Source organism: Octodon degus, unplaced genomic scaffold (genome assembly GCF_000260255.1).
Source record: "Octodon degus isolate 3935 unplaced genomic scaffold, OctDeg1.0 scaffold00005, whole genome shotgun sequence".
NCBI classification, from domain to species: domain Eukaryota; kingdom Metazoa; phylum Chordata; class Mammalia; order Rodentia; family Octodontidae; genus Octodon; species Octodon degus.
The window spans coordinates 33,754,310-33,761,214 of record NW_004524581.1 but is presented as its reverse complement, the minus strand read 5'-3'; positions in this window follow the sequence as shown (position 1 = coordinate 33,761,214).

The following is a 6,905-nucleotide window of genomic DNA, read 5'->3' as shown; positions in this document are numbered from 1 at the left end:
AATGAAGGAGGCTCCCTGGGCCTCCAGACTAGCCGACGCGTGGCTTCCAGACTGACTAACACCCCCCCCCCCCCCCCCCGCCGCCACCTCCCCTTGCCCATCCTCCAAGGTCTGACACAGGCCCGTGGTGTCTGGGAGGCCCTGGCTAAACCTTGGCCACTGTAGTCAGCCTGTCATCGAGAGGCCACCCACTGTTGACTGAAATCTGAACCTTTACCTGGTCTGTGCCCCGGTAGACACTGGCAGGATCGGCACTCTCTTCAGACCCTCTTTCCCCCTGGCGCTGGTTGTTTTCTGTGAAAACGCCAGTGGATGGGTTCAGTTACAAACTGGCCCTGAAGAAGTGGGTCAGGGGTGATGTTGGCCACGGGGGGAAGAGAGCCATTGGAGAACTGAGAATGAGGTGAGGTGTTTTTGTTTTTGTTTTTTTACTTTTTTTACATTAGTAATAAACACAGTGGGAACCAGCATTTTAATCCTTGTTCCTGTCACCTCGAGGTCCAAGTGAGGCTGCCCTTGCCATGTGCAGCGTCAGCATGTAGTTTGCTGGTGCTCATGGGAAGCCTGTGCAGTCCTGTGTTCTGATGAAGCAGCCTTTCAGGAAAAACCCATGAAGTTCCAACAAGCCAGGCGGCCACAGACGGAAGAGCCGCTGAGATAGATGCTGTTGGGGTCTACTGGCCAAGACAGCTTCCCAAACAGGCACAAATAGTGGGAAAGCACCTTTCAGAGTTGCCATGAGTCCTGGCCTGATGGTACATGCCTGTGACCCCAGCTCTTAGGACAGTGAGGCAGGAGAGTCACTGGATTTCAAGGCCAGCCGGGACTGTATCATAGACACCCTGTCTCAAAATGCAAAAGCACTTAAAAAGCACTGGAAGGCAAGAACAGAGTGGGAGTCTGGTCAGGCATGGTGGTGCAGGCCACAGTCACTGCCGTGGGAGGCTGAGACAGGAGGATCACAAGTTTAAGCCCTGCCATGGCAGTTCAGTGACTGATGTTATCATAAAATAAGTTTGATTTCTAATTTACGTATTTGGTACAGGTCTTACTGCGGAGCTCAGACTCCGTGATCCTGTTTTCTACACCCCTGTGCTGAGATCACAGGCACGCACCGCTGGGACACCCAGTCTCCGTGGCTGGCTCAGTGCCCCGAGGCAGGGATGGAAGCCCAGTGCCTGTGCTTCACTAAGCAGGCGCTTAGTCTGCTGAGCTATCTCGCTGGCCTTCGTGGGCACCTTGTAAAGCATTCAAGCAGAGACGAGGTATGACTAACAAATATGACGGCTGTCTTAATGTCTTGCAGTAAACCTTGCCGCTCATTCTCCCTAAATGTCGCTCAGCTTCAACATCCCTACCCGACAGCAGTTCACACTGAGGGTGATTTCTATCCAAAAGCAAGACCATGCCAGGGACATGGCTGCATGGCACAAGTGCCACCTGACAAGCGCAAGGTCCTTTCACTTCCGGGTGCGAAGACACAACACCGTCCTCGCTGCACTTGTTCGGCAGACCTAGCACTGCACGATTTCTGCGTGCTTTTCCCCCAAAGTCAAAATGACCCTCAGAGGTAATCAGGACATTGAGACAGCGGTGACAGCACGAGGGAGGATAAAGCTCCAGACTGCTTCAGAAAGTGACAGGAACACAGGCTGTGAGTGCAGGGGAGGCAGAGGATTTTGAGAGGGTCGTGACGACGTATGCTTTACTGTAATTTTTTTAATTTTAGGGAAGGGTGTTCAGGGTCTCACTACTACATCGGACTCAGTGTTCCATCTGTTTTACAGCCTCCCAAGAGCTGGGATTACAGGCGTGTGCCACCACGCCCAGTCTTAATTGTTGTCTCAGCAGGCCCGGGGATTGAACCCCAGGCCCCTGTGCCTGCTTGCAGGCACTTTAATCTGCTGAGCAATTTTACTGCAATTTTTTTAAAACAACCATATGTTTTGCTCATACCTCATTAAAGTAGGTAGATACAAGTTTGTGTGGCTTGGAGACCATATCGCTGTACAGGTCAGGCTGACCTTGAACTTGCTGTGTATGCACACTGGCCTCAAACTTAAAGTGATCCTCCTGCTTCAGCCTCCCAATGCTGTGATGTTAGGCCTGTGCCATCATGCCGGATTTAGATGTGCAGGTTTGAGACTCAGACTAGGCACCTGGTGGCACATGCCTGTAATCCCTGCAGTCCAGAGGCCTGGGAGGGAGGATTGCTTCAAGCTTGAGGCCAGCCTGGACTAAAGCAAGACTTAAACAAAAAGCTAGGAACTAACGTGAGTTTTATTTAGACGTAGATAGTGGTTGAAGGCATGTATGTGAATATATTTGTTTTTTTCTTTTTTTGGTGGAACCAGGGATTGAACTCAGACACTTGTGCTTGCCATGGAAGCGCTTATTCCACTGAGCCATCTCCCTGGCCCCTAAGATGTGGGAACAATGTCATCGTCAATATTATCACTTTTTTTTTTTTTTTTTTTGCAGAACCGGGGATTGAACTCAGGCCCTTGTGCTTGCCAGGGAAGCGCTTATTCCACTGAGCCATCTCCCCGGCCCCGACATTATCACTTTTTTGGAGGGGTGGAACTGGGGATTGAACTCAGACCCTTGCATTTACCAGGCAATTCTACTGAGCCATCTGTCCAGCCCCCTATTTCTTTACTCTGGGCAAGTACTGACCATATCTTTCTTGGGACTGAGTACAGTTGAAACAGAAGCCCAAGGTACTCCTGTAGGCCAGGATGCATGCTTGTCATCCTGTCCCCTGGAGGGCTGAGACAAGAACATCTTGGGTTGGAGCTCATCCTGGATAAGTCAGTAAGTTTGTGAGAACCTGTCTCAAAATTTTTTTTCAAAGGTAGGGGGTGTGACTCAGTGCAAAGCCCCTGACATCAATCCTCAGTACCACAAAGGGTAGTCTAGGACTCCTGAGGATTGCCACATCCCAGGCTTCAGTGACTCAGAATCCAAAGCCCCAGCTTCCGCTCTGCAGTCTACTGCTGTGTACCCTACTCCAGTCTGAAGTAATGCTCCAGCTTTCTCACCTGTCCTCAGACTCAACAAGGACCAGAAGATAAGTTGTCTTCAAAGAATTTTCCTCAAAGCATGCAACTAGTTCATCTTCCACCAGCTCTAACTGCCCTGTGGCCAGTACTTCCTGCAAAAGTAAGTCACTCAGCAACCATGTGTTAGGAACTTGGCAGCAAGCTGTTGGTGCTAAAGAACATTGGGGTGCCAGGCACAGCCTCTGCCTGCCACCCCTCACTGCTAGCACCTGGGCTGTATGACCCAAGGGTCAGTGCCCAAAAACTTCTGGCACATGCTAAGGGTCCAGGTTGCTTTTATTGGCTCCATACAGGTTATTTCATTAAAGTTAGAAACCACAGATGAAGTTTATGCTAGGGTACTTCAAAGATGAGGAAACTGTTCTGCCTTGGATGTTACAATAGGTCGGGGCAGCAGACATCTGTAGTTCCAACACTCCTGAGAGGCTGAGATGGGAGGATTGCAGTTCAAGACCAGTCTGGGCTATTAGAAACTTAGCAAGATCCTGCCTCAGGACGCCTGGGGATGAGTTCACCAGAAGGCCTTAGGTTCTGTACTTTCAGCCTCAAATGCCATGACAGTTACTTTAAGGACATAGGGGCAAATTGGGTGTGGAGCCACATCCCTATAATCCAGCATCCTGGGAGGCTGAGATGAGACCATTGCAAGATTGGGCCCAGCCTGGGCACAGTGGCAACTTGGCAAAACCCTGACTGAAAGTTTGCCAGAGGGGGGGAATACAGCTCAGATACAAGGCCTGAGGTTCAATCCCCAGATCCAAAAGAAAGAAAATGATAGATAAATACATGTAACGTTGGGCATCGTGGTGGTGCATGGCTGTAATCCCAGCACTCTGGAGACTGAGGCAGGAGGATCACTGCAAGTTGAGGCTAGCCTGGGCTGCAAAGTAAATTCAGGGCCAGGGATATAGCTCAGCAGAGCAAGCAACTACACAGCAAGCGCAAGGGCCTGAGTTGGATGTCCAGTACCAAAGAGTGAGTGCAAGGCCAGCATGACTCTACAGTAAACTGTCTCAGAAATAGGGCCGGGGAGATGGCTCAGCAGAATAAGTGCTCCCCTGGCAAGCGCAAGGGCCTGAGTTCAATCCCCGGTTCCACAAAAAAAACAACCAAACAAAAATAAATAAATAAATATTTGATGTTACAGCCCACTGCAAAGGCTGAATTTGTTCCCTTTAGCCCTTAAGAAGTACTAGTCCCCCCAGAGAGAGGGACCCTCGTAATACAGTCCTTGCCTGTTAAGGCCCACCTCTTAATAGTGTTGCCCCAGGAAATCTGTCTCAGTAAGAATTTATTTATTTATTTATTTATTTCACAGAACCGGGGATTGAACTCAGTCCCATGTGCTTGCCAGGGAAGCACTTATTCCACTAAGCCATCTCCCCAGCCCTTCAGTAAGAATTTTAGAGGGAATATTAAACATTCAAAGCAGAATGACTATTGGTTACATAGAAAGGCACATTAGATTTTTTTTTTTGAAGGGCCGGCCAAATAGCTCAGTGGATTAACGCACCTGGGGGGGCTGCTGAGACGGCAATCGAGACTGGGTGCGTGGTGCGCAAGCCTGTAAGCAGGTGGGTCACTACAGGTCTGAGCTCGCAGGGAGACCCTGAACACCCTGTAGACCCTTCCATAAATAAATAAATAAAAACTAAATGAGGCTTCCTTATAGTTAATATTTGGGGGCCAGCCCATTGGCTCCATGGCTTAAATGCCTCCTTAAGCAAAGCAGTCGGGCTCAGGATTCTGTGGTTCGATCCCCAGATCCTCCTTTCCAGGCTTGCCCTTAAGGCATCCTGTGGAAGCCAAAAAAATCCTTGTTTTTTTGAATCAGGGTGCACTGTGTGGCCTATGAGCCATGTCACCCATGCTGGCCTATTGCTCACGCAATCCTGCCTCCGCCTCTGGAGTACTAAGATTATAGGTCTGTGCCACTACCCCTAGCTAAAGCACATTAGGTTTCTGCACCGCTGCATTCCCAGTGCCTGGCAAGGTCAGGCCCAAAATAAATATGAGCTGATAAATTAGTAGAGTTTTCCAGAGAGTAGTTAGGAAAGACTGGGAGAAGTGACAAAACAGCTGACTACCCAGAAATTTAAAAGGGTGACAATAGGGGCCAAGGAGATGGCTCAGTAGAATAAGCGCTTGACTGGCAAACGCAAGGATCTGAGTTCAATCCCCGGTTCTGCAAATAAATAAATAAATAAATAAAAGGGTGACAAGAGAGCCTTGGCTGGACCCTGCTTAATTTGGGACCAGAAGGCTACGTGTATAGCCAGTGCTGTCTGCTAAGGAGGGACTGAGGGAGCTACTGGGAAGCTAAGAGAGATAAGCCAAGCCTAAGGAGGAAAAGCAGCGTGCAAGCCGGTGGAAGGCACTGGCATCCTACCGAGTCCCGGCCAGGGGTGCGGGGCGGCAGAGGAGCGCAGCGGCAGGCAGAAAAGGGAGCAGGAGGGGAGTGGGAGAGAAGACAGTAATTCAAAGAAAAGGGGCTGGAGAGATGGCTCAGTGGTCTAAAGCACCTACTTGGAACTAGCTTGGCAAAGCATCAGGGACTGCGGTTCGATCCCCCAGCACCACATGCCAGCCAGCCCCGCCCCTGGTGGGCTGAGCTGGCCACATACACAAATAAATATTAAAAAAACAAAACAAAACAAAAAACAGTAGCTCTCAAGCTGACTATGTTTACAGGAGTTAGATGAGGGAGGGAGGGGAGGGAGACCGTCACTCATTGCTAAACAGCCTTGAACAGGGTGAGAACGTTTCTTAGAGTAGTAACAAGGCTTCAGGGAACCTATTCCGCTGACGCATCACAGCATGCAGTACTAGAGATCGAGCCCTGGTCCTTGCGCTTTCCAGAGACCGCCGAGCCAGCTCCCCGTCCCCAAAGTGAATCTGCACACGCTCTTAGTTTCCCGCTGGGAAGCACAGAGGTCCGGCGGCCCCCGGGACCCAACCCGGCACCCGGAAGGAGCACAGGACTGCCACGCCCACGCCCAAGGGGTCACATGACCTGCGGGCCTCCCGCTAGGCCACGCCCCTTAAAGGGCCACAGCAGCCTTGGAGGGGGCTGCATTGCTACAGCCTGTCCAAACCACTGCACGCGCACGTGCACACATACACACCCCTAACTTCTAACCCGAAGTATGGAGACCTTAGACCTGGGCAACTTCAAACTGCAAGGAAAATGTAAGACTTCCCGTTTCCGGCTGCACAGAGGCCACTCGTGCACCTGGGACACCCCAAAGTGAGGACTTCTCTTTGCACACCTGAGGCCACCCGCAGTGAGTCTGCAGCTGTCGCCATGCCACAGAATGAATATATTCAATTACACTGTAAATGCTATGGGTACTGCTTGGAATGCCATGAGACAAAGGGAAAGAAGGAACATTGAGAGGCTCGTGAACGTTCAAAGAAGGCAAAAAAAAGATTGGCCTGAAGGCTGAGCTCCACCACAAACAGCGCCATGCGGAGAAAATACAAGGAAGAAGACGATCGAGATGCACAAAAAGAGAAACACCAAACCAAAGAATGATGAAAGGACTCCACAAGGAGCAGGACCTGCCTACCTGCTGGACAGAGAAGGACAGTCTCGTGCAAAAGTGCTTTCCAACATGATTAAACAGAAACAAAAGGAATAAGCGGGAAAATGGGAAGTTCATCTGCCCAAAGTTCGTGCCCAAGGAGAAAGGGAAGTATTAAAAGTTATTCGAACTGGAAAGAGAAAAAAGAAGGCTTGGAAGAGGAGGGTTACTAAAGTCTGCTTTGTTGGAGATGGCTTTACAAGAAAACCACCTAAATATATAAGATCCATTAGGCCAGGGGGCTTACGTTTTAAGAAGG